Below are 26,768 nucleotides of genomic sequence, written 5' to 3'. Positions count from 1 at the left end.
AAAATGTTAAGGTGGAAACCAAGTAAAAATTGAACAAAAAGCTAAAGTACAGAATGTCATGGAACAAAAAATGTCATATTCCAAAAATCACCTAAATTGATCACGTATTATTTTTTCGTGTGTGTGTGTGTGTGTGTGTGTTTGAACTAAGGAAACCAAATTTTATGAGGAAGCAAGAACGATTTCTTGCTACGTCACCTTTCAAATTCATCATTGATTTCCTCTTTCTTAACAACCTCTCAAGAATTAGAGATCAAAATCAGTTTTTAATGGCTACGGTTTGCTATTAGTGGCAGCAGTAATTGAAACAGTCCTTTTCAGAGTTAACAACATTTTACTCATTGCATGTCAAACATCTCTTTTCAGGATTAACTAACACAAATTACTTGGACGTCATCAAAATGTTTCAATCAAATTGGGAACTAATCGCAATTCACTAGGAGGAAGCTTCACATGCCTCCTCGCAGTTTCTTTATCCGCAATACATATTAGTCTCCATTACTCTGTAGAGAACTGACTGTTGATTATATAAAATTATTTTTATATATAATAGCTTGAATTTAAGTTTAAAATGAAAAATTCTAGTGTCATAGTTCAGTTGTGCTTTAAACAGAAACATTCATTCTGGATGAACCCCTGTCATATTCAAGAACCTACTGTTGATTTTATATGCCTGGCTTTTCGGCTTGTGTGGTAATAAAACTTATCAAATGCACTTGTGATGTTAGGCTGTATAAGGTGTGAACGTTAGATAAAATCGGCTGTTTTTGCTTTCATCGGATTTTTTCGATTATCGATACTTATCGAAGACATTCGATACAAAACCTATCAAAGATCACGGTCAGAAACATAAAGTACATTCGTGTGAAACTTCATAAAAACTGACCCAGCTGTTCCGGAATCCATAGGGAATATAAATACACAAACAGATAAAGTTCATTTTCTTTTATAGTAGAATAATACAGACAGACAGGCAAAATCAATTCAAAATATAGAATGTATAACAAAGTCAAAATAAAAAAATCATAGTATTTAAGGTTCTACCGAGATTTGAACTCGGATCGCTGGATTCAGAGTCCAGAGTGCTAACCATTACACCATAGAACCACTTGACATAATAACCCATCTTATCTTCAGAATTATCTTTCATTAACTAATATTAAAATTGTGCAAAACTTGTGACTTCAATTTTATTTTATTGATTTAGTTAGTTTTTATTTATTTATTTATTTTATTTTATTCAAAATGGCTCTGTTTAAATTCATAGATAAGTTTGGATATCTCATCTGCACGACACGAAAATGCTGGTCATCATGGATGTAAATGCTAGCAAGCAATTTAATTTCTAACTCGGGTATGGCTGACTACTTTCCAATTTGTTTTTTTTTTATCTTTTTACACAATATAAGTGATAAACAAAAGTCACAAATAGCGACAGTAGTAAGTATAAAACTATTTCGTCGCCGATAGGATTCGAACCTATGCGGGGAGACCCCACTGGCTTTCTAGGCCATCGCCTTAACCACTCGGCCACGACGACGCTATTACGTCATATGAGCATCGTCAATTAGTACTAAACACACAGCTTTCAATGCGCGCCTATTCACATATCGTCTGCGGAGTTCAAATTACTAGCCATATAGTAGGAGGCCCTCTAATCTGATAAACTACAATTACAATACAGTCAGTCGATGTTGTCGTGATATTAATGGCGTCCAAAATATTTCACTGATACCCATTCACACTGAACGTCCACAGAATTCCTAGCAGCAATATATGTAATCGTTACATTCGCTGACATATATTCGCTCGGTTTCTAATTGCATTTTGTATCATTTTTTCCTTTCGATTCATTTTCTTAAACTTAACGTATTCAACAGCGCATAAGCCGTCATTGACCTTTTGCAAATATACCGATAAACACCGTATGTTTTTAGAAACCAATAACCATTTTACATTAAATAAAAACTCTAAAAAAATATCCACATAGGTAGAAAAGTAACTTATCGTGCCTTTCATAACGTTTATTTGTTATATATTTCTTTTGTTTTGTTTTTTGTTTTTTGACACCTTTTTCGAATCCATGTGTATAGTAAAACAAAGCCGAATTATGACTACAAAAATATTTGGGAAACCTATTTCAATTATAGACTTTTTCCATTCATGCGACGTGATGATACAGCATACAATGAAAACAGCATTTGAAAAAGTCCGGAGATTGCAACGGCCGAAAACATGTAAATAAATAAACGTTTCTGCATCTCAGAAAAATCATTAAATAATATTTTCAGGCGACGATTGTTACATAAAATTTACGCGCAAATATTACTTTTATTAACCGCAATGAAATTTTTTTTTTCATAAAAAATATAAACATTTTCTACAATTTCATCTTTATTCAATCTTTGAAATAAAGAAATAAAATAATTTTATTCAACCAGATAAAAACATCAAAATTCAGTCAGAGTAGGTCCTACCGAGATTTGAACTCGGATAGCTGGATTCAAAGTCCAGAGTGCTAACCATTACACCATAGAACCACTACATATCAAACCAAATTGATAAACTTTCTAAATCGTTTTCACGTGTATTTTAATATTCTTTATATGTCTTTATTTTTAAAGAACATTTCATAATTAAATTTTTTTTTCCAAATATCAAAATGCAACATTAATGAAATCAGTTTATTTTAAATGCATTATTGCTTAAACACGGTGTTTCCTCATACATGTCATTTTATCGGAAAGGCGACACTTACTAACACATTTTTTAAAGATTATGACATGCTGAAATATGAACAAATGTGAATATGAAATCTGAACAAATGTCGAACGAAATAAATGTTTGATCAGACACAAAATTTGAATTATGTTGGGAAACAAATAGTTTAGTACAAGTGAATTAAAAAGCAAGTAAATGACGATTTTAAAAGTTTTCGGGTATGCTGAAAAAGAATATCGCATTTAAATTTTCCGTAAACAAGTAGTTTTCCGGATAATTAGCAATGTAATTCTTTTATGTTATAAATGGTGGTCACTGTCGTGCACGCGCGCTAAAAATATGCGCGCTTGCGCGTAAAACAAATGCCACTACTTATATCTTAAAGGAGGACATTGCTTGATATCCAGAAAACTACTTATTTGCGGAAAATTTATATTCGATATTCGTTTTAAGCATACCCGACAATATAGAAAAGTCGGTTTTTTAAAGGAAAATGTTAAGGTGGAAACCAAGTAAAAATTGAACAAAAAGCTAAAGTACAGAATGTCATGGAACAAAAAATGTCATATTCCAAAAATCACCTAAATTGATCACGTATTATTTTTTCGTGTGTGTGTGTGTGTGTGTGTGTTTGAACTAAGGAAACCAAATTTTATGAGGAAGCAAGAACGATTTCTTGCTACGTCACCTTTCAAATTCATCATTGATTTCCTCTTTCTTAACAACCTCTCAAGAATTAGAGATCAAAATCAGTTTTTAATGGCTACGGTTTGCTATTAGTGGCAGCAGTAATTGAAACAGTCCTTTTCAGAGTTAACAACATTTTACTCATTGCATGTCAAACATCTCTTTTCAGGATTAACTAACACAAATTACTTGGACGTCATCAAAATGTTTCAATCAAATTGGGAACTAATCGCAATTCACTAGGAGGAAGCTTCACATGCCTCCTCGCAGTTTCTTTATCCGCAATACATATTAGTCTCCATTACTCTGTAGAGAACTGACTGTTGATTATATAAAATTATTTTTATATATAATAGCTTGAATTTAAGTTTAAAATGAAAAATTCTAGTGTCATAGTTCAGTTGTGCTTTAAACAGAAACATTCATTCTGGATGAACCCCTGTCATATTCAAGAACCTACTGTTGATTTTATATGCCTGGCTTTTCGGCTTGTGTGGTAATAAAACTTATCAAATGCACTTGTGATGTTAGGCTGTATAAGGTGTGAACGTTAGATAAAATCGGCTGTTTTTGCTTTCATCGGATTTTTTCGATTATCGATACTTATCGAAGACATTCGATACAAAACCTATCAAAGATCACGGTCAGAAACATAAAGTACATTCGTGTGAAACTTCATAAAAACTGACCCAGCTGTTCCGGAATCCATAGGGAATATAAATACACAAACAGATAAAGTTCATTTTCTTTTATAGTAGAATAATACAGACAGACAGGCAAAATCAATTCAAAATATAGAATGTATAACAAAGTCAAAATAAAAAATCATAGTATTTAAGGTTCTACCGAGATTTGAACTCGGATCGCTGGATTCAGAGTCCAGAGTGCTAACCATTACACCATAGAACCACTTGACATAATAACCCATCTTATCTTCAGAATTATCTTTCATTAACTAATATTAAAATTGTGCAAAACTTGTGACTTCAATTTTATTTTATTGATTTAGTTAGTTTTTATTTATTTATTTATTTTATTTTATTCAAAATGGCTCTGTTTAAATTCATAGATAAGTTTGGATATCTCATCTGCACGACACGAAAATGCTGGTCATCATGGATGTAAATGCTAGCAAGCAATTTAATTTCTAACTCGGGTATGGCTGACTACTTTCCAATTTGTTTTTTTTTATCTTTCTACACAATATAAGTGATAAACAAAAGTCACAAATAGCGACAGTAGTAAGTATAAAACTATTTCGTCGCCGATAGGATTCGAACCTATGCGGGGAGACCCCACTGGCTTTCTAGGCCATCGCCTTAACCACTCGGCCACGACGACGCTATTACGTCATATGAGCATCGTCAATTAGTACTAAACACACAGCTTTCAATGCGCGCCTATTCACATATCGTCTGCGGAGTTCAAATTACTAGCCATATAGTAGGAGGCCCTCTAATCTGATAAACTACAATTACAATACAGTCAGTCGATGTTGTCGTGATATTAATGGCGTCCAAAATATTTCACTGATACCCATTCACACTGAACGTCCACAGAATTCCTAGCAGCAATATATGTAATCGTTACATTCGCTGACATATATTCGCTCGGTTTCTAATTGCATTTTGTATCATTTTTTCCTTTCGATTCATTTTCTTAAACTTAACGTATTCAACAGCGCATAAGCCGTCATTGACCTTTTGCAAATATACCGATAAACACCGTATGTTTTTAGAAACCAATAACCATTTTACATTAAATAAAAACTCTAAAAAAATATCCACATAGGTAGAAAAGTAACTTATCGTGCCTTTCATAACGTTTATTTGTTATATATTTCTTTTGTTTTGTTTTTTGTTTTTTGACACCTTTTTCGAATCCATGTGTATAGTAAAACAAAGCCGAATTATGACTACAAAAATATTTGGGAAACCTATTTCAATTATAGACTTTTTCCATTCATGCGACGTGATGATACAGCATACAATGAAAACAGCATTTGAAAAAGTCCGGAGATTGCAACGGCCGAAAACATGTAAATAAATAAACGTTTCTGCATCTCAGAAAAATCATTAAATAATATTTTCAGGCGACGATTGTTACATAAAATTTACGCGCAAATATTACTTTTATTAACCGCAATGAAATTTTTTTTTTCATAAAAAATATAAACATTTTCTACAATTTCATCTTTATTCAATCTTTGAAATAAAGAAATAAAATAATTTTATTCAACCAGATAAAAACATCAAAATTCACTACCGAGATTTGAACTCGGATCGCTGGATTCAAAGTCCAGAGTGCTAACCATTACACCATAGAACCATTACATATCAAACCAAATTGATAAACTTTCTAAATCGTTTTCACGTGTATTTTAATATTCTTTATATGTCTTTATTTTTAAAGAACATTTCATAATTAAATTTTTTTTTCCAAATATCAAAATGCAACATTAATGAAATCAGTTTATTTTAAATGCATTATTGCTTAAACACGGTGTTTCCTCATACATGTCATTTTATCGGAAAGGCGACACTTACTAACACATTTTTTAAAGATTATGACATGCTGAAATATGAACAAATGTGAATATGAAATCTGAACAAATGTCGAACGAAATAAATGTTTGATCAGACACAAAATTTGAATTATGTTGGGGAACAAATAGTTTAGTACAAGTGAATTAAAAAGCAAGTAAATTACGATTTTAAAAGTTTTCGGGTATGCTGAAAAAGAATATCGCATTTAAATTTTCCGTAAACAAGTAGTTTTCCGGATAATTAGCAATGTAATTCTTTTATGTTATAAATGGTGGTCACTGTCGTGCACGCGCGCCAAAAATATGCGCGCTTGCGCGTAAAACAATGGCCACTACTTATATCTTAAAGGAGGACATTGCTTGATATCCAGAAAACTACTTATTTGCGGAAAATTTATATTCGATATTCGTTTTAAGCATACCCGACAATATAGAACAGTCGGTTTTTTAAAGGAAAATGTTAAGGTGGAAACCAAGTAAAAATTGAACAAAAAGCTAAAGTACAGAATGTCATGGAACAAAAAATGTCATATTCCAAAAATCACCTAAATTGATAACGTATTATTTTTTCGTGTGTGTGTGTGTGTGTGTGTGTGTGTGTGTGTGTGTGTTTGAAGTAAGGAAACCAAATTTTATGAGGAAGCAAGAACGATTTCTTGCTACGTCACCTTTCAAATTCATCATTGATTTCCTCTTTCTTAACAACCTCTCAAGAATTAGAGATCAAAATCAGTTTTTAATGACTACGGTTTCTATTAGTGGCAGCAGTAATTGAAACAGTCCTTTTCAGAGTTAACAACATTTTACTCATTGCATGTCAAACATCTCTTTTCAGGATTAACTAACACAAATTACTTGAACGAAAACTAATGTTGAAGATCAACGAATTTTTCAAACTCACACATTTTTATTGTCATCAAAATGTTTCAATCAAATTGGGAACTAATCGCAATTCACTAGGAGGAAGCTTCACATGCCTCCTCGCAGTTTCTTTATCCGCAATACATATTAGTCTCCATTACTCTGTAGAGAACTGACTGTTGATTATATAAAATTATTTTTATATATAATAGCTTGAATTTAAGTTTAAAATGAAAAATTCTAGTGTCATAGTTCAGTTGTGCTTTAAACAGAAACATTCATTCTGGATGAACCCCTGTCATATTCAAGAACCTACTGTTGATTTTATATGCCTGGCTTTTCGGCTTGTGTGGTAATAAAACTTATAAAATGCACTTGTGATGTTAGGCTGTATAAGGTGTGAACGTTAGATAAAATCGGCTGTTTTTGCTTTCATCGGATTTTTTCGATTATCGATACTTATCGAAGACATTCGATACAAAACCTATCAAAGAACACGGTCAGAAACATAAAGTACATTCGTGTGAAACTTCATAAAAACTGACCCAGCTGTTCCGGAATCCATAGGGAATATAAATACACAAACAGATAAAGTTCATTTTCTTTTATAGTAGAATAATACAGACAGACAGGCAAAATCAATTCAAAATATAGAATGTATAACAAAGTCAAAATAAAAAATCATAGTATTTAAGGTTCTACCGAGATTTGAACTCGGATCGCTGGATTCAGAGTCCAGAGTGCTAACCATTACATCATAGAACCACTTGCCATAATAACCCATCTTATCTTCAGAATTATCTTTCATTAACTAATATTAAAATTGTGCAAAACTTGTCACTTCAATTTTATTTTATTGATTTAGTTAGTTTTTATTTATTTATTTATTTTATTTTATTCAAAATGGCTCTGTTTAAATTCATAAATAAGTTTGGATATCTCATCTGCACGACACGAAAATGCTGGTCATCATGGATGTAAATGCTAGCAAGCAATTTAATTTCTAACTCGGGTATGGCTGACTACTTTCCAATTTGTTTTTTTTCTTTTTACACAATATAAGTGATAAACAAAAGTCACAAATAGCGACAGTAGTAAGTATAAAACTATTTCGTCGCCGATAGGATTCAAACCTATGCGGGGAGACCCCAATGGCTTTCTAGGCCATCGCCTTAACCACTCGGCCACGACGACGCTATTACGTCATATGAGCATCGTCAATTAGTACTAAACACACAGCTTTCAATGCGCGCCTATTCACATATCGTCTGCGGAGTTCAAATTACTAGCGATATAGTAGGAGGCCCTCTAATCTGATAAACTACAATTACAATACAGTCAGTCGATGTTGTCGTGATATTAATGGCGTCCAAAATATTTCACTGATACCCATTCACACTGAACGTCCACAGAATTCCTAGCAGCAATATATGTAATCGTTACATTCGCTGACATATATTCGCTCGGTTTCTAATTGCATTTTCTATCATTTTTTCGTTTCGATTCATTTTCTTAAACTTAACGTATTCAACAGCGCATAAGCCGTCATTGACCTTTTGCAAATATACCGATAAACACCGTATGTTTTTAGAAACCAATAAACATTTTACATTAAATAAAAACTCTAAAAAAATATCCACATAGGTAGAAAAGTAACTTATCGTGCCTTTCATAACGTTTATTTGTTATATATTTCTTTTGTTTTGTTTTTTGTTTTTTGACACCTTTTTCGAATCCATGTGTATAGTAAAACAAAGCTGAATTATGACTACAAACATATTTGGGAAACCTATTTCAATTATAGACTTTTTCGATTCATGCGACGTGATGATACAGCATACAATGAAAACAGCATTTGAAAAAGTCCGGAGATTGCAACGGCCGAAAACATGTAAATAAATAAACGTTTCTGCATCTCAGAAAAATCATTAAATAATATTTTCAGGCGACGATTGTTACATAAAATTTACGCGCAAATATTACTTTTATTAACCGCAATGAAATTTTTTTTTTCATAAAAAATATAAACATTTTCTACAATTTCATCTTTATTCAATCTTTGAAATAAAGAAATAAAATAATTTTATTCAACCAGATAAAAACATCAAAATTCACTACCGAGATTTGAACTCGGATCGCTGGATTCAAAGTCCAGAGTGCTAACCATTACACCATAGAACCATTACATATCAAACCAAATTGATAAACTTTCTAAATCGTTTTCACGTGTATTTTAATATTCTTTATATGTCTTTATTTTTAAAGAACATTTCATAATTAAATTTTTTTTTCCAAATATCAAAATTCAACATTAATGAAATCAGTTTATTTTAAATGCATTATTGCTTAAACACGGTGTTTCCTCATACATGTCATTTTATCGGAAAGGCGACACTTACTAACAGATTTTTTTAAGATTATGACATGCTGAAATATGAACAAATGTGAATATGAAATCTGAACAAATGTCGAACGAAATAAATGTTTGATCAGACACAAAATTTGAATTATGTTGGGGAACAAATAGTTTAGTACAAGTGAATTAAAAAGCAAGTAAATGACGATTTTAAAAGTTTTCGGGTATGCTGAAAAAGAATATCGCATTTAAATTTTCCGTAAACAAGTAGTTTTCCGGATAATTAGCAATGTAATTCTTTATGTTATAAATGGTGGTCACTGTCGTGCACGCGCGCCAAAAATATGCGCGCTTGCGCGTACAACAATGGCCACTACTTATATCTTAAAGGAGGACATTGCTTGATATCCAGAAAACTACTTATTTGCGGAAAATTTATATTCGATATTCGTTTTAAGCATACCCGACAATATAGAAAAGTCGGTTTTTGAAAGGAAAATGTTAAGGTGGAAACCAAGTAAAAATTGAACAAAAAGCTAAAGTACAGAATGTCATGGAACAAAACATGTCATATTCCAAAAATCACCTAAATTGATCACGTATTATTTTTTCATGTGTGTGTGTGTGTGTTTGAAGTAAGGAAACCAAATTTTATGAGGAAGCAAGAACGATTTCTTGCTACGTCACCTTTCAAATTCATCATTGATTTCCTCTTTCTTAACAACCTCTCAAGAATTAGAGATCAAAATCAGTTTTTAATGGCTACGGTTTGCTATTAGTGGCAGCAGTAATTGAAACAGTCCTTTTCAGAGTTAACAACATTTTACTCATTGCATGTCAAACATCTCTTTTCAGGATTAACTAACACAAATTACTTGGCCGAAAACTAATGTTGAAGATCAACGAATTTTTCAAACTCACACATTTTTATTGTCATCAAAATGTTTCAATCAAATTGGGAACTAATCGCAATTCACTAGGAGGAAGCTTCACATGCCTCCTCGCAGTTTCTTTATCCGCAATACATATTAGTCTCCATTACTCTGTAGAGAACTGACTGTTGATTATATAAAATTATTTTTATATATAATAGCTTGAATTTAAGTTTAAAATGAAAAATTCTAGTGTCATAGTTCAGTTGTGCTTTAAACAGAAACATTCATTCTGGATGAACCCCTGTCATATTCAAGAACCTACTGTTGATTTTATATGCCTGGCTTTTCGGCTTGTGTGGTAATAAAACTTATCAAATGCACTTGTGATGTTAGGCTGTATAAGGTGTGAACGTTAGATAAAATCGGCTGTTTTTGCTTTCATCGGATTTTTTCGATTATCGATACTTATCGAAGACATTCGATACAAAACCTATCAAAGATCACGGTCAGAAACATAAAGTACATTCGTGTGAAACTTCATAAAAACTGACCCAGCTGTTCCGGAATCCATAGGGAATATAAATACACAAACAGATAAAGTTCATTTTCTTTATAGTAGAATAATACAGACAGACAGGCAAAATCAATTCAAAATATAGAATGTATAACAAAGTCAAAATAAAAAAATCATAGTATTCAAGGTTCTACCGAGATTTGAACTCGGATCGCTGGATTCAGAGTCCAGAGTGCTAACCATTACACCATAGAACCACTTGCCATAATAACCCATCTTATCTTCAGAATTATCTTTCATTAACTAATATTAAAATTGTGCAAAACTTGTGACTTCAATTTTTATTTTATTGATTTAGTTAGTTTTTATTTATTTATTTATTTTATTTTATTCAAAATGGCTCTGTTTAAATTCATAAATAAGTTTGGATATCTAATCTGCACGACACGAAAATGCTGGTCATCATGGATGTAAATGCTAGCAAGCAATTTAATTTCTAACTCGGGTATGGCTGACTACTTTCCAATTTGTTTTTTTTTCTTTTTACACAATATAAGTGATAAACAAAAGTCACAAATAGCGACAGTAGTAAGTATAAAACTATTTCGTCGCCGATAGGATTCGAACCTATGCTGGGGAGACCCCAATGGCTTTCTAGGCCATCGCCTTAACCACTCGGCCACGACGACGCTATTACGTGATATGAGCATCGTCAATTAGTACTAAACACACAGCTTTCAATGCGCGCCTATTCACATATCGTCTGCGGAGTTCAAATTACTAGCCATATAGTAGGAGGCCCTCTAATCTGATAAACTACAATTACAATACAGTCAGTCGATGTTGTCGTGATATTAATGGCGTCCAAAATATTTCACTGATACCCATTCACACTGAACGTCCACAGAATTCCTAGCAGCAATATATGTAATCGTTACATTCGCTGACATATATTCGCTCGGTTTCTAATTGCATTTTGTATCATTCTTTCGTTTCGATTCGTTTTCTTAAACTTAACGTATTCAACAGCGCATAAGCCGTCATTGACCTTTTGCAAATATACCGATAAACACCGTATTCTTTTAGAACCCAATAAACATTTTACATTAAATAAAAACTCTAAAAAAAATATCCACATAGGTAGAAAAGTAACGTATCGTGCCTTTCATAACGTTTATTTGTTATATATTTCTTTTGTTTTTTTGTTTTTTGACACCTTTTTCGAATCCATGTGTATAGTAAAACAAAGCCGAATTATGACTACAAAAATATTTGGGAAACCTATTTCAATTATAGACTTTTTCCATTCATGCGACGTGATGATACAGCATACAATGAAAACAGCATTTGAAAAAGTCCGGAGATTGCAACGGCCGAAAACATGTAAATAAATAAACGTTTCTGCATCTCAGAAAAATCATTAAATAATATTTTCAGGCGACGATTGTTACATAAAATTTACGCGCAAATATTACTTTTATTAACCGCAATAAAAAATTTTTTTCATAAAAACTATAAACATTTTCTACAATTTCATCTTTATTCAATCTTTGAAATCTATATTTTTATAAAGTAATAGGGTTCGTGTGTTTCTGTCTGTGTGTACAGCTCTCCATCATCAACGAAATATAAAGGAGGTAAGAGGGTAGATCTCTCCTGGTAGAGAAACATTAGAACCCATTTTAGGATGTTTCTGTTATAGGAGCTATAAGAATCTTTGCCTAATTTCTTTATATACTATTCTACAAACCACCCCCATATCGAATGACTTATGCTCATTTGCATATCACATTATATTAAATCTCTTTAACTAATTACCTCGACCTTATTACATATTGGAAATATTCTAATCATTTCAACTGTACTATTTACAAAATCTATTTAACATTTAATTATTTAATATATTTTCATTTAATTTTATATTCGATTTATTTCACTTTACGTATATTATCTGAAAGGTTTACTGTTTGTGCAATCGGAGATTTACGTCATTGCATGTTGTCTGTAATAGATATTTTTCTTTTTATTGGATTTTTTTTCCATTTATTTTTATTATTAAATTTACCTTTTAAAAAAAAATAACAATATGAAAATGTTTATAATTTTAACTTCTGATGCTTACGCATTACCACTTTTTTTTAACCTATTTTCAAAAATAAACAATAATTTTTATTTATTTTAAGCATAACTTTATTAATACATTTTTTTTATCTAAACTTGAAATTTCACAATATTTATTTAAATTCCCACCCCCCTCCTCACACTACGAATGCCTTTCGAAATAATAACGTATTCTTTCCGCACGCTACCAAACCTACAGACATATCTACGTTTGCTCTATCAACTGCTGGATTTTAAGTTAATACAACATTAAAAAATTGAAATTAATACTAAAAAAGGTTTGTGAACAATATTTCTTTCAAAATTATTTTTTATATCACTGTTCTGTTTATATTCCTATAAATTTATATTGTGAAAATTTACCACTTACCAATAATATAGACGAATTTAGGAAAACTCGTCCCGGGAAAACTCGTCTCCGGAAAACGCGTCTCCGGAAAACTCGTCCCCTTTCGCTAGGTAGGAAAACTGGTCCCTTATTGAATAAATATCGATTGAAAACACATTTTATGATCGTTCTTGAAGGAGATATTGCTTTTTAAAATAGACTATAGCCCCCCCCCCCATAATATTTTTAAAAAAATATTTTTATTTGTTTAATGTTTTTTTTTTTTTAAATAAAATCGATTGCCCGTTTTCTACCTAACTGGCTAAGTTCTTAGTGGTTTCACTTATTTTAAAGCGTTTAATATGTTCATACAAAGTTAATTACAATTTTTTTGTTTCTTATTTTAACGATGTTTTTTGGAGTCATAAAAACAATAATAAAAAACAAAACCAAAAAATTAAAAACTGGGAGCGTTACTTTTTTGTTTTGGTTTTTTAATTATGATAGTTTTTTGTTGTTATGTTTTTGTTTTCTCTCATACTAAATGCACTCATGCGTTATTTAAAATTATAATTTTATCCATTATCAACATTTATTGTCGTCCTGTCAAATTTTGCAAAAATTAACTAATAAATTAAAAGCGAAATATTTTTTTGGCGCGATAGATGTCATGTGCTTACAATCTATCGTTAACTAATTTTTAATTTTTTAAATTTGTACTTCAAAATTCTAAAATCAATCATTCAGAGAAAAAGTAATCACTAAATAAATTTATTAATCAATTTTATTGAAAACTCCGCTATCGTTTATCAAGAATCTTTTTAATTTCATTTTTTGTTGGTTGTTTTTCGGAGGGAGATATAGTTTTAACCCCCCCCCCCTCTCTAAATTATATTTTAAAAAATATTAAAATTTGGGTTTGTATTACTGTACACATAGATTCGAAAAAGTAGTTAAAATAACAAATAAATGTTATCAAAGGCAAGATAAGTTGGGTTACCCGATAAGTTACTTTTCTACCAAACTGGATATAATTCTCGTGTTTTTATTCAATTTAACATGTTTATTCAGCTCGAAAAACATGCAGTGTTTACCGATGTATTGGAAAATTCAAAATGGCGGCCGACTCTCTCTTAAACACGGTAACTTCGGGAAAAGGTGTTATAAATAATAAACTAGACAAAATACTGTTAGAAATTTGCTCAATATATGTTACCGTGACATAACTTGACATATATTCGGTGGTTTTTTAATAGTATTTTGTCTGGTTTATTATTTATAACACCTTTTCCCGAACTTACCGTGTTAAATAGAGAGAGTCGGCCGCCATTTTGAATTTTCCAATACATCGGTAAACACTGTATGCTTTTTGAGCTGAATAAACATGTTAAATTAAATAAAAACACGAAAATTATATCCAGTTTGGTAGAAAAGTAATTTATCTTGCTTTTGATAACATTTATTTGTTATATATTTGTTTTTTTGACAACTTTTTCGAATCTATGTGTACAGTAATACAAACCCGAACGAGAAATAATGTCCGGTAAATCACATCTTGGGGGTCTTGATAATCGCTAAAAAATAGAAATTACTGAGGGAGATTTAGTTTTAAATAGAAAATAATAAATTTTAATATTTTTTTAAATATAATTTAGAGAGAGGGAGAGAGAGTGGGGGGGGGGGGTTAAAACTATATCTCCCTCCGAAAAACAACCAACAAAAATGAAATTAAAAAGATTCTTGATAAACGATAGCGGAGTTTTCAATAAAATTGATTAATAAATTTATCTAGTGATTACTTTTTCTCTGAATGATTGATTTTAGAATTTTGAAGTAAAAATTTAAAAAATTAAAAATTAGTTAACGATAGATTGTAAGCACATGACATCTATCGCGCCAAAAAATATTTCGCTTTTAATTTATTAGTTAATTTTTGCAAAATTTGACAGGACGACAATAAATGTTGATAATGGATAAAAATATAATTTTAAATAACGCATGAGTGCATTTGGTATGAGAGAAAACAAAAACATAACAACAAAAAACTATCATAATTAAAAACCAAAACAAAAAAGTAACGAAAAATCGAATCGCTCCCTGTTTTTTAATTTTTTGGTTTTGTTTTTAATTATTGTTTTTATGACTCGAAAAAACATCGTTAAAATAAGAACAAAAAAAATTTGTAATCAACTTTGTATGAACATAATAAACGCTTTAATATAAGTGAAACCACTAAGAACTTAGCCAGTTTAATCACTGGAAGAATTCATAACGTAATTAAAGAATTCATAACGTAATTAAATCCTTCTTAAGTAATAGAAAAATCAAAGTTGTCCTCGACGGACGTACATCCAAACAATATGACATAAATGCGGGAGTGCCTCAGGGGTCTATCCTTGGACCTCTATTGTTCCTGATATTCATAAACGACCTCCCTGATAATATTGTTTCGGAGATGGGTATATTTGCCGATGACACCACTCTCTATAACAGATATGAGGGGAAAACAAATGAACACATATCCAAGAAAATGGCAGAAACACTAGAGGATGACCTCCAATCCGTAGTGGAATGGGGACAAAAATGGTTGGTCTCATTCAATGCTGCTAAGACTAAGCTTGTTTCCTTCAATAACTACAAGAAACCTTCTCTACCACCAATAGCAATGGCCAAGAACACATTGCCTGAAAGTACTTATTTTAAACTCCTCGGCCTAACGTTTACAGGGAATATGAACTGGAATAGATACATTGAGAGCATTGCCAAGGCTGCTGCAAGGAAGGTTGGCTCCCTCTACCGTGCTAGAAAACTACTTACGCCTGCCAGTATCCTATACCTCTATAAGGCAACCATTCGCCCATGTATGGAGTACTGTTGTCACATCTGGGCTGGTGCATCTGCTGCTTGTCTCTCGCTCCTGGACAGGGTTCAAAAAAGAGTCGCAAACCTGATAGGTCCTGAACTGTCATCTGGGCTTCAACCTCTGTCCCATCGACGAGATGTTGCATCCCTCTGCCTGTTCTACAAATACTTTAATGGTGAATGCTCTGACGAACTGCAAACACTTGTACCTCCCCGACGTAACTACCCCCGACAAACCCGACAAGCTACTAAGTCTCATCCCTTTACAGTGGAGATCCCTAGGTGCAAGAAAGCCTTTTACTCCAATAGTTTCTTCCCCAGAACTGCGGGTCTTTGGAACTCCCTTCCGGGATTCTGCTTTCCCAACTGCAATGATATGCAGAAGTTCAAGTGTAATGTTAACAAACATCTTTCTACTCTTCTCCCTTCATAATGACCCCGCTAATTAATTCCCTAATAGTAGCCCCCTGCTTCAAAGTGGCACTGTGCCTTGTTTGGGGTGAAAATTGAAAAAAAAAAAAAAAAAAAAAAAAAAAAAGTTAGGTAGAAAACGGACACTTTGAAAATCGATTTTATTGAAAAAAAAAAAAAAAGAAAACATTAAACAAGTAAAAATATTCTTAAAAAATATTAGGGGGGCTATAGTCTATTTTAAAAAATAATATCTCCTTCAAGAATGATCATAAAATGTGTTTTCAATCGGTATTTATTCAATAAGGGACCAGTTTTCCTACCTAGCGAAAGGGGACCAGTTTTCCGGAGACGAGTTTTCCGGAGACGAGTTTTCCCGAGACGAGTTTTCCCGGGACGAGTTTTCCCGGGACGAGTTTTCCCGGGACGAGTTTTCCGGCCACCAATATAGACAGTTCAGTTCCTTCGGTATTTGTGGTACCGTTCTGAAATATTAACGTTACTATTTTGAAAGCCATGAAGGCAAAGATGTTTTGTAACTTATTTTGTGCTTCCAACTAACAATTAAAAAAAAAAATTATATCGTGAAACTTCAATTTTAGCTAAAAAAATAATGTTTAAAATAAATAAAAATTGTTAACTCTTGAAAATAGTTTAAAATTTCAAATAGTTTTCATGTTTTTTATTTAGATGATCTGCTTATTTACAAAATATCGTGAAACCTTAATTTAACCTAAAAAAATATTTAAAACATCATATTACAAGAATTACGCCCCCCCCCCCCAATATTTTTTTTACAAGGTTTCGGAATAATCGCCGACAACGAATCTGATATTCAAACACTTCGCAACTGAATACTTTCGTAGATATTATTATTTTCCCAGTACAAAAGTTGGATGACATTTTACTTTAATGCCCATATTACAGCTTGGTTCTTACAGTGCATAATTATCAATTTCTTCTACTGCTAAAACAATTTTTTGGTGATTGTATTGAAAATGTATGTGAAAATGTAATGGAAATTTCAATTTCGTTCCGTTTTAATCTTTTATATTTTACTTGCCAATATAATTGAAAGAATACAATTCAACTATCGTAATTTTATATAAATAAACAAAAACAAATATTTTAAAATAAAACTTTATTAAAAAAGAAATAATTTTATTTTTAAATGAAAAAAATCAATTTAGTAAAATAATTGTATTAAACATCCCAACCTCCCCATGTTAAGTATGGCTTTCTAAATAAACACCCCCAGCCTTGTCAGCAAACCTGTAAACCTATAAAAGTTAACATTTCGAATGTGAACAGTGATTTTTCGATTTTGTTAGCGCTTGCCGCAACTAAAGACAATTAAAACGGAACTAACTTTATTTCCATTCTATTTTTTAAACAACCCCCAAAACATAACGCTCTCTTCCAGTTATAGCCAATTTTTTTTTTAATTAAATAAAACAGTTCAAAATAAACAGATAAGCGCATTTTCTTTTACATTTTTCTTACAACCAACGTTGTCATTTAACCAACTGCAGGATACCGTTACTTTTGTGGGGTTGTTTTGAAAATGGCACGGAGATTATAATTTCGTTCCAATTTAATCTTTCTGGTCGAGCCTATTTCGAAAGCCTGTCTTATCATAGATTTGAACTACAAATAATTTATTACATTTTGATTATTACTATCTTAAGACTTAAAGCTTATATTTATTTCATTTTTCTATTTATATATTGAATTAGTTATTTCCAGTCTTATTTAAACGTAGTGCTTTCTTTAAACCGGATGAACCTTTTATAAAAATATGAGTTTAACGTAAAGAACACGAACAAGGTTTTATTCAACTGAATTTCTTCCAGTTTACTAACAAAATATATAAATTTAAAAGAGATATAAATAATAAAATAAAAAGGTTATGTAATTTAAAAGAAATACACGTACTCACAAAAGCAGAATTTTTTTTACACATTTTTTTCTTTAAAACCATAACAATGAGACTAACAATTACCTAGATCTTAATAATTATTTGTTTTAATAGAACTGTTTTAATTGTACTGTTTACATATATTAGTTAACCTAAGTTGGTATTACATTTATTTTACATTTACTTTTTTTTTTAATTATTACTTTTAGACTGTGACGTTTACACCCGGAAGTAATGAGTCACAAGTAGGTCGCTTTTATTCATTTTTGCTACAATATAATTGTTTATAATTGTACTATTCAGAAATATTATTTATAGTTCGTCCATTTCAGTTAGTATACATTTCCTTTACGCTTAATTAATTTACAATCATTAATATCGTTAAACAATTCCGTTTAAAACCGAAATTATGCCACCCAAACGAAGTAGAAACGAAAGTGAGGAAGAAAGAATGGAAAGATTGGAAGCTAATAGACTAAGAGTTGCTGCAATTCGCTCCAATGAAAACAATTCAGATAGAGAAAGACGTCTAGAACTTAACAGGATACGTCAAAGAGAAAGGAGAGCAAGACTGTCAGATTTGGAAAGAGAAACCCAACGTGAAGCTGACAGAACTAGACATGCTGTAAGGCGGTTAAATTCATCACAAGATGAAATTCAAGAAAGGCAAAGATATGCACTGGGAAAAGAAGCAATATTACGATCGAATGAATTATATGAGGTAAGTAGACGTACACAAGGTCAGTTGAGAGTGGCTCAACGACATCAGAATGAATCGGAAACCCAACGAAGCTTTCGCCTATACCAAGGGCAACAACGAGAGGCTGCATGGAGAGAGAGTATGACTTTGTCCCAGCAATTGACAGAAAACGAGGCAGCTAGACAACGAATGACTGCTTTGAGACACCATGAAATAGAACACTGCAATAGAAAAGGATTGCTCTACAACAAAAATGACTCTCTCACTACAGCTGATATAGGAAAAATGGACAAAGTATGTCAACATTGCTCAGCTGTAAAATTTAAAGGAGAAACCCCTGGTTGTTGTTGTTCTTCTGGCAAAGTTGTGCTTGATAGCTTTCCACCACTGCCTCAGTTGCTTCAAGATTTGCTCTCCGGCAATGGTCCCATCTCTAAAGATTTTCTGCAAAATCTACGCAGTTATAACAATTGTTTTGCAATGACATCATTTGGTCACAAAATTGCGGCAGTACATGGGTGGAATCCTTCTTTTAGAATTCGAGGCCAGGTTTGCCACCAGATTGGGAGTCTTTTACCACCTGAAGATGAAACAGCAAAGTTTATTCAAGTCTACTTCTTGGATAGTCTGGAAGAGGAACTACATAATCGGGGACGTGACAGTAGACTCAATAGAGACATTCTCCGAAGTCTGACTGAATTTTTACATGAGAACAACAGCTTCATTTGTCAGCTGAAAACAACAAAGGAGAGGATTGAAGAAGAACACTTGGTAGAACATAAAGTTGTCATAAGGGAAGACCGAAGGCCGCAAGAAGAGCATCCACGGCGATTCAATGCTCCAACAACAACGTATGAGATTGGAATATTAATGGAGAATGAACCAACAGCTAACCGGGATATTGTCTTGCGTTTTAGAAATGATACATTAAAACGGATCTCCGAACTACATCCCCTCTACGATACTTTAATGTACCCGTTAATGTACCCCTATGGTTCTCCATCTTACAACATCTACATGAAGGCATCCAATGGGCGAAAAGTTACCCAACAGCAATTTTATTCGTACCATTTAATGACTCGGCCTGGAAACTATTTTCTCTGGTACCGAAGGCTATTTCAACAATGGCTGGTGGATGTGTACTGCAAGATTGAAACAGAACGTTTACAGTTCCTGAGGCGTGAGCAACAGACCCTGAGAGCTGACAATTATAGCAACTTGAGAGATTCAATTCTTAGGGAGGATGGGAATCCAGAACAGTTTGGTCAACGAGTTGTACTTCCGGCAACTTATACAGGAGGCCCTCGATACATGTTTGAGCGTCAAAGTGATGCCATGGCATATGTTCGGCGAATGGGCCGAGCCGACCTCTTCATCACGTTCACAACAAATCCAAAGTGGACAGAAATTACAGAAAATTGTCTTCAAGGGCAAGACCCTCGGGATCGTCCAGATATTGTTGCCAGGGTTTTCAGGCAGAAGCTAAAAAAGTTACTTGAATTTATTAAAAAGGGAGGATTTGGCAGGCTGAGGGCTTTCCTGTACAGTATTGAATATCAAAAAAGAGGACTGCCGCATGCACACATCCTCACCTGGCAGGCCCCAGAGGACAAACTTCTACCAGAAAAATGGATCTCTGCATATCTGCAGAGATCCCTGACAAAGAGGAAGATCCTGATCTTCATGCTAAAGTGATGGCACATATGGTGCATGGACCTTGTGGACCATTTAATCCAAATTGTCCATGTATGATTGACAACAAATGTTCCAAAAAATACCCAAAAGAATTTCTTCAGTGTACCGAGCAAGGCCAAGACTCTTACCCCAAGTACAGGCGAAGAAAACCAGAAGATGGAGGCCAGACTGGTACAATAAGGATGAAGAGAAATGGTCGGTATGTTAATCAAGAAATAACAAACCAGTGGATTGTTCCGTACAACAAGGTCCTCCTTCAGCAGTTCAACGCTCACATTAACGTAGAAATTTGCAGCTCGATCCAAAGCATCAAATATGTCCTCAAATACGTGAATAAAGGATGTGATCAAGCAGTGTTTGAACTACAAAGAACTGATGGAGCAGCTAACCACCAAGGCCAAGTACAAAGTCACATTGTGGATGAGATCCAGCAGTTCCAGAATGCAAGGTATGTCGGCAGTTCAGAGGCGGCCTGGAGGATATTGGAACATCCCATCCATGAACATTTCCCCCCAATTGTACAACTTTCTGTTCATCTTGAAAATGGGCAGCGTGTCATGTTCTCAGCTGATACTGCTCTGGAACGAGCCCAAGGTCCACCGCCTGCCACAACTTTGACAGCATTTTTTCAACTCTGCCATGAGGATGACTTTGCAAGGGGTCTCAAATACGTAGAAGTCCCTGAGTTTTACACTTGGAACAAATCGACAAAGAAATGGATGAGAAGAATGCGTGGGGTACAAGTTGAAGGTACTGAAAACGTATGGAAGGCACCATGCATTGGGAGAATCTACACGATTAGTCCAAAAGCAGGGGAGTGTTATTTCTTACGCCTGTTGCTCAATGAGGTTGCTGGTCCAACTTCATTTCAAGATTTGCGAGCATACAATGGTCAGGTGTTTGAAACATACAGAGCAGCGTGCCTTGCTCGAGGCCTTCTAGAAAATGACCATCACTTGCATCAAGCAGTAGGAGAGGCAAGTGCCACTCAATCACCTTCAAATTTGCGAAGCCTATTTGTGATAATTTTAACAGCCTGTGAGCCAAGCAATCCTCTTGAGATCTGGATGGCTTTTCGTGATGTAATATCTGAAGACATTCTTCACAGATACAGGCAAGAAGTTAACAATCCAGAAGCAGATTTTAATGAGGACATCTACAATAAAACTCTTTGTCTAATTGAAGAAAAAGTTCTCCTTATGTGTGGTCAACCATTGGCAAGCTATGGATTACCTGCACCAACGCAAGGTAGAGATGAAAGACTCGCGAGAGAGTATCAACGTGAAGTTACTTATAATCTTGAAGAACTTTCCCTACAAGCAGAAAATATGCAAGAAAAACTGACAGATTCTCAAAGAGAAGTTTACAATTCATTCATGGCAATGTTGGAAGCACAAGGTGAAATGAACAAAAACATGATGTTTCTTGATGCTCCAGGTGGTACGGGCAAGACTTTTGTAATCAATTTGATCCTTGCAAAGATTAGATCCATGAGAAAGATTGTGCTTGCAACAGCATCCACTGGCATTGCTGCTACTCTACTACAAGGTGGCCGCACTCTTCACAGCACTTTTAAAGTACCCTTGGATACTCATCGAATGGATCAGCCAGTTTGCAAAATTACTGGTAACTCAGCCATGGCAAATGTAATTAGAGACACCTCTGCAATCATTGTAGACGAAGCCCCAATGACGCACAAGAGTGCTTATGAAGCAATTGACCGAACACTGCAAGACATCACAGGAAACAAGAATCCCATGGGTGGCATTCCAACCTTATTTTGCGGTGATTTCCGTCAAATCCTCCCAGTGGTTAAAAATGGCACAAGGGCTAACATTGTTAATGCAAGTTTGAAACAATCCTATCTCTGGAGGCACGTTATAGTGAAGAGACTGACTACTAATATGAGAGCCTATATCTCTGATAACACAGCTGCAGCAGACTTCTCAAAATTGCTTCTCCAAATCGGTAATGGTCAGTTTCCTATCACTTCTTCACCTGACACAATTAAGATTCCAACTGCGCTTGGTAAATGTGTCGGTAATCAGAAGCAACTGAAAGACAAAGTGTACCCAGACCTGCAAAACAATGGAAAATCACCGGATTGGCTTGCTGAGAGGGCTATTATTTCGCCATTAAACAGAAATGTGAATCATTTGAACAATTCAATAATGGATGAATTTCCAGGAGACACAAAGCAATACAAGTCAGTTGATTCGGCTACTAATGAATATGAAGCTGTTCACTACCCTGTGGAGTTTTTAAACTCTTTGGAGATATCTGGAATGCCTCCACACATTTTAAATCTCAAAATTGGATCGCCAATCATGATTCTTCGATCCTTGGAACCGCCAAAAACAACAAACGGAACCAGATGTGTTATCACCAGATTGCACACCAATGTACTTGAGGCCACCATTTCCTGTGGTCCCTACAAAGGCAAAACCGGTCTACTGCCAAGGATCCCCTTAGTTCCATCGGACTCAGAACTTCCATTTAAATTCCGGAGACTCCAATTTCCTGTGAAGGTGTGTTTTGCAATGAGCATAAACAAAAGTCAAGGTCAGACATTTAACACCATTTGCGTAGACTTGACATCAGACTGTTTCAGTCACGGTATGTTCTACGTCTCCATCAGCCGGACAGGAAGTTCAGAAAAACTCTACATTCTGGCTCCAAATCAAAGCAGCAGAAATGTAGTTTACCCTGAGGCTCTTCAGTGAAAAGTTCGAGAAATGGATATGAGGAAAAACTGACATGATCTGATTGTGGTAAGTTTTTAGTATTGAATGTGCAAGATAAAATTTAAGCAAGAGTTGAAAATTACTTCAATGAAAAATTTACTATGTAACATCAAGTAACCTTCCTTTTTGATGAAAATGTTTTGTGAAGTTCCTGATTGAATTTCAGTCACTACAAGAAGTAGTTAAAATTTTAATCACCTTATGCAATCGTTCCTCTTACAACATCAACTTACTGGAAAGGTGCCCACAGATTTTGGTACCCGAGTGCGCAACAAAGCTCCGTGCGACGCACGGGTATCTTTGCTAGTAAAGAAATAAAATAATTTTATTCAACCAGATAAAAACATCAACGTTCAAGCAGAGTAGGTCCTACCGAGATTTGAACTCGGATCGCTGGATTCAAAGTCCAGAGTGCTAACCATTACACCATAGAACCACTACATATCAAACCAAATTGATAAACTTTCTAAATCGTTTTCACGTGTATTTTAATATTCTTTATATGTCTTTATTTTTAAAGAACATTTGATGATTAATTTTTTTTTCCAAGTATCAAAATGCAACATTAATGAAATCAGTTTATTTTAAATGCATTATTGCTTAAACACGGTGTTTCCTCATACATGTCATTTTATCGGAAAGGCGACACTTACTAACACATTTTTTTAAAGATTATGACATGCTGAAATATGAACAAATGTGAATATGAAATCTGAACAAATGTCGAACGAAATAAATGTTTGATCAGACACAAAATTTGAATTATGTTGTGAAACAAATAGTTTAGTACAAGTGAATTAAAAAGCAAGTAAATGACGATTTTAAAAGTTTTCGGGTATGCTGAAAAAGAATATCGCATTTAAATTTTCCGTAAACAAGTAGTTTTCCAGATAATTAGCAATGTAATTCTTTGTTATAAATGGTGGCCACTGTCGTGCACGCGCGCTAGAAATGTGCGCGATTGCGCGTACAACAATGGCCACTACTTATATCTTAAAGGAGCACATTGCTTGATATCCAGAAAACTACTTATTTGCGGAAAATGTATATTCGATATTCGTTTTAAGCATACCCGACAATATAGAAAAGTCGGTTTTTTAAAGGAAAATGTTAAGGTGGAAACCAAGTAAAAATTGAACAAAAAGCTAAAGTACAGAATGTCATGGAACAAAAAATGTCATATTCTAAAAATCACCTAAATTGATCACGTATTATTTTTTCGTGTGTGTGTGTGTGTGTGTTTGAAGTAAGGAAAACAAATTTTATGAGGAAGCAAGAACGATTTCTTGCTACGTCACCTTTCAAATTTATCATTGATTTCCTCTTTCTTAACGACCTCTCAAGAATTAGCGATCAAAATCAGTTTTTAATGGCCACGGTTTGCTATTAGTAGCAGTAGTAATTGAAACAGTCCTTTTCAGAGTTAACAACATTTTACTCATTGCATGTCAAACATCTCTTTTCAGGATTAACTAACACAAATTACTTGGACGAAAACTAATGTTGAAGATCAACGAATTTTTCAAACTCACACATTTTTATTGTCATCAAAATGTTTCAATCAAATTGGGAACTAATCGCAATTCACCAGGAGGAAGCTTCACATGCCTCCTCGCAGTTTCTTTATCCGCAATACATATTAGTCTCCATTACTCTGTAGAGAACTGACTGTTGATTATATAAAATTATTTTTATATATAATAGCTTGAATTTAAGTTTAAAATGAAAAATTCTAGTGTCATAGTTCAGTTGTGCTTTAAACAGAAACATTCATTCTGGATGAACCCCTGTCATATTCAAGAACCTACTGTTGATTTTATATGCCTGGCTTTTCGGCTTGTGTGGTAATAAAACTTATCAAATGCACTTGTGATGTTAGGCTGTATAAGGTGTTAACGTTAGATAAAATCGGCTGTTTTTGCTTTCATCGGATTTTTTCGATTATCGATACTTATCGAAGACATTCGATACAAAACCTATCTAAGAACACGGTCAGAAACATAAAGTACATGTGTGTGAAACTTCATAAAAACTGGCCCAGCCGTTCCGGAATCCATAGGAAATATAAATACACAAACAGATAAAGTTCATTTTCCATTATAGTAGAATAATACAGACAGACAGGCAAAATCAATTCAAAATATAGAATGTATAACAAAGTCAAAATATAAAATAATAGTACTCAAGGTTCTACCGAGATTTGAACTCGGATCGCTGGATTCAGAGTCCAGAGTGCTAACCATTACACCATAGAACCACTTACACCGTTTAACAATCTTATCTTCATAATTATCTTTCATTAACTAATATTAAAATTGTGAAAACGTTCTGACTTCAATTTTTATTTAATTTATTTTATTTATTTTATTCAAGATGGCTCTGTTTAAATCCATAAATAAGTTTGGGCATCTCATCTGCACGACACGAAAATGCTGGTCATGGAGCAAGCAATTTAATTTCTAACTGGGGTATGGCTGACTACTTTCCTATTTTTTCTTTTTTTTTCTTTTCTTTTTACACAATATAAGTGATAAACAAAAGTCATTAATAGCGACAGTAGTAAGTATAAAACTATATCGTCGCCGATAGGATTCGAACCTATGCGGGGAGACCCCAATGGCTTTCTAGGCCATCGCCTTAACCACTCGGCCACGACGACTACGTTATTTGACAAAAACATCGTTAATTAGTACTAAACACACACCTTTCCATGCGCGCCTATTCACATATCGTCCGTGGAGTTCAGATTACTAGCGATATAGTAGGAGGCCCTCTCATCTGATAAACTACAATTACAATACAGTCAGTCGATGTTGGTTGTCGTGATATTAATGGCGTCCAAAATATTTCACTGATATCCATTCACACTGAACGTCCACAGAATGCCCAGCAGCATTGCAGCAATATATGTTATCGTTACATAGGCTGACATATATTCGGTCGGTTTCTAACAGCATTTTCTATAATTGTTTCGTTTCGATTTATTTTCTCAAACTTAACGTATTCAACAGTGCATAAGCCGCCATTGACCTTTTTCACATATATCGATAAACACCGTATGTTTTTAGAACCCAATAAACATTTTACATTAAATAAAAACTAAAAAAATATCCAGATAGGTAGAAAAGTAATTTATCATGCCTTTCATAACGTTTATTTGTTATGTATTTGTTTTTGTTTTCTTTTTTGTTTTTGTTTTGTTTTTTGTTTTGTTTTGTTTTTTGTTTTGTTTTTTTTGTTTTTTTGTTTTGTTTTTTGACACCTTATTCGAATCTATGTGTATAGTAAAACAAAGCCAAATTATGACTACAAAAATATTTGGGAAACCTCTTTCAATTATAGACTTTTTCGATTCATGCGACGTGACAGCACACAATGAAAACAGCATTTGAAAAAGTCCGGAGATTGCAACGGCCGAAAACATGTAAAT

At 33.5% G+C, this 26,768-nt stretch overlaps 12 non-coding genes across 12 annotated transcripts; all 12 read right to left on the bottom strand.

The window, feature by feature from the left end:
- Positions 1-1,035: 1,035 nt before the first annotated feature.
- Positions 1,036-1,107, bottom strand: Trnaq-cug (transfer RNA glutamine (anticodon CUG)). The gene has a single exon. It is a non-coding gene; the product is annotated as a tRNA-Gln (tRNA).
- Positions 1,108-1,458: 351 nt separating this feature from the next.
- On the bottom strand, positions 1,459-1,540 carry Trnas-aga (transfer RNA serine (anticodon AGA)). The gene has a single exon. It is a non-coding gene; the product is annotated as a tRNA-Ser (tRNA).
- Positions 1,541-2,468: 928 nt separating this feature from the next.
- Positions 2,469-2,540, bottom strand: Trnaq-uug (transfer RNA glutamine (anticodon UUG)). The gene has a single exon. It is a non-coding gene; the product is annotated as a tRNA-Gln (tRNA).
- Positions 2,541-4,245: 1,705 nt separating this feature from the next.
- On the bottom strand, positions 4,246-4,317 carry Trnaq-cug (transfer RNA glutamine (anticodon CUG)). The gene has a single exon. It is a non-coding gene; the product is annotated as a tRNA-Gln (tRNA).
- Positions 4,318-4,667: 350 nt separating this feature from the next.
- Trnas-aga (transfer RNA serine (anticodon AGA)) lies at positions 4,668-4,749 on the bottom strand. Its single transcript has one exon. It is a non-coding gene; the product is annotated as a tRNA-Ser (tRNA).
- Positions 4,750-7,507: 2,758 nt separating this feature from the next.
- On the bottom strand, positions 7,508-7,579 carry Trnaq-cug (transfer RNA glutamine (anticodon CUG)). Its single transcript has one exon. It is a non-coding gene; the product is annotated as a tRNA-Gln (tRNA).
- A 347-nt stretch (positions 7,580-7,926) lies between these two features.
- On the bottom strand, positions 7,927-8,008 carry Trnas-aga (transfer RNA serine (anticodon AGA)). Its single transcript has one exon. It is a non-coding gene; the product is annotated as a tRNA-Ser (tRNA).
- Positions 8,009-10,744: 2,736 nt separating this feature from the next.
- On the bottom strand, positions 10,745-10,816 carry Trnaq-cug (transfer RNA glutamine (anticodon CUG)). Its single transcript has one exon. It is a non-coding gene; the product is annotated as a tRNA-Gln (tRNA).
- A 349-nt stretch (positions 10,817-11,165) lies between these two features.
- Trnas-aga (transfer RNA serine (anticodon AGA)) lies at positions 11,166-11,248 on the bottom strand. The gene has a single exon. It is a non-coding gene; the product is annotated as a tRNA-Ser (tRNA).
- Positions 11,249-23,702: 12,454 nt separating this feature from the next.
- Trnaq-uug (transfer RNA glutamine (anticodon UUG)) lies at positions 23,703-23,774 on the bottom strand. The gene has a single exon. It is a non-coding gene; the product is annotated as a tRNA-Gln (tRNA).
- Positions 23,775-25,523: 1,749 nt separating this feature from the next.
- On the bottom strand, positions 25,524-25,595 carry Trnaq-cug (transfer RNA glutamine (anticodon CUG)). The gene has a single exon. It is a non-coding gene; the product is annotated as a tRNA-Gln (tRNA).
- Positions 25,596-25,915: 320 nt separating this feature from the next.
- Positions 25,916-25,997, bottom strand: Trnas-aga (transfer RNA serine (anticodon AGA)). The gene has a single exon. It is a non-coding gene; the product is annotated as a tRNA-Ser (tRNA).
- Positions 25,998-26,768: the final 771 nt, after the last annotated feature.

The sequence above is a fragment of the Euprymna scolopes genome, chromosome 7 (assembly GCF_053919585.1).
Source record: "Euprymna scolopes isolate OS-2025 chromosome 7, ASM5391958v1, whole genome shotgun sequence".
NCBI classification, from domain to species: Eukaryota; Metazoa; Mollusca; class Cephalopoda; order Sepiida; family Sepiolidae; genus Euprymna; species Euprymna scolopes.
Note: the sequence above shows the minus strand (reverse complement) of the source record. Positions and strands in the feature narration are given on the sequence as shown.